This window comes from Nicotiana attenuata, unplaced genomic scaffold, assembly GCF_001879085.1.
Source record: "Nicotiana attenuata strain UT unplaced genomic scaffold, NIATTr2, whole genome shotgun sequence".
Taxonomy (NCBI): Eukaryota; Viridiplantae; Streptophyta; class Magnoliopsida; order Solanales; family Solanaceae; genus Nicotiana; species Nicotiana attenuata.
Window position 1 is genome coordinate 279645 of NW_017670265.1, and position 1628 is coordinate 281272.

Sequence of the window (1628 nt, forward strand, 5' to 3'; positions counted from 1 at the left end):
AAAAAATATACAAAATAGACTGTCACTATACAAATAGACTGTTACTATACAAAGATATACAAAACAGACTGTCACTATGCAAAACATATACAAAAATAGACTGTTATTATACAAAAAATAGACATTTCGTATATGACCTGCATTACATATTTCATTCAATTGTTAGCTAATACTTATCAGATCCAGAAGTACATTTAAAAAGGCAAAAAAGGGTTGCTCTATCGCGCCAGGTAGTGGTCGAACCTACGACCTTCAGCTTAGGAAACAGGCGCTCTATCCACTAAGCTACAGGCGCTTGTTGTCATGCTTATTCCTTTCGGCTACTATATGCAATACGTTTGGGCCGAAGGGCCATTTTTTGTAAGTAGGACAAAACATGGGCTATTAAAATTTTGAGGGGCTATAGGGGGTAGTTTTCTCATAATTGGATAAATAAAGGATTTTTTACTTGGGTGATTTTTAAAAATAGCCAGATTTACAACTGGTCGTTCAAAAATAGCTTAATTTTAAAAGTAATCGAAATTTAGCCACTTTTTATGTAAAGATAAATCTGAGCGAAAACACTGTTCAAAACCCGGAAAATACTCCAGTATATTATGCTGGAGTTCCAGCATAAGTATACTTGAACTCCAGCATATTATACTGGAGTTCTAGGATAGTATGCTGGAACTCCAGCATAATATGATGGAGTTCTAGCATAAGTACACTAGAACTCCAGCATAATATACTGGAGTTCCAACAAGTATAATGGTCCAGTATAATATACTGGAGTTTGGAGCACCAGTGCTCCAGCCTCCAGTATATTATACTGGAGCCAGCAAAGTATACCGGTTCAGCATAATATGCTGGAGTTCATACACAAGTGCACCGAACTCCAGTATATTATGCTGGACCGGTCTCTATTGCAGCAAAACGGTCGCTATTTTTCATTGACTTGGTAAACGCTGGCTATTTTTGATTGACCAGTCCGAAAACTGGCTATACCGTGCTATTTGCGCTTGATAGAAGGAAATTAATTTAGAGAAGTTTTATTATTAGTGATATAATTCATCTATTGGTTAACTCAATTGTTAGTCAGAATGCCATAGCAATTTTTACGGGTAGCTATTGAAAAATAGTCAGTATTTATAAAGTTATTGAAAAGTAGTCATTATTTAAGGCGGAGATAAAACAGGACATTAGTACCCCAGCTGTAACACAAAAAGTTCCAATGCTAAGTTGTGGAACTACTGGATATAAATTTTTAACATATTATGTTGGACTCCAGCATATTATGTTAGAATTTCATATGTAAAATATTCGAACTCCAATATATTATGCCAGAAATTATATTTTCATATAAAAAGTAGCTAAATTTCGGTTACCATTAAAACTATGACTAATTTCCGATTAGTAATTATAAATCAGGCTATTTCTCCCCGTAATAAAATCAGTTGTTGCTGATACCTTCTTCTCGGTTCCTTCTTCCATAACCAGAGCTCGGAAAAGGAAGAGATAAGAGGACCTCAATTGTTCATGTTATCCTCATATCTTTAGGCCCAAGGTATACCTTACGTTATGAACCAAAGTAGTAACTGGGCTTGAATGTTAATTAACGGCCCATATGCCTTTTCTTTAGGGCAGATATC

At 35.3% G+C, this 1628-nt stretch overlaps 1 non-coding gene across 1 annotated transcript; it reads right to left on the reverse strand.

Moving 5' to 3' along the window:
• Positions 1-222: 222 nt before the first annotated feature.
• On the reverse strand, positions 223-295 carry TRNAR-CCU. The gene has a single exon. It is a non-coding gene; the product is annotated as a tRNA-Arg (tRNA).
• Positions 296-1628: the final 1333 nt, after the last annotated feature.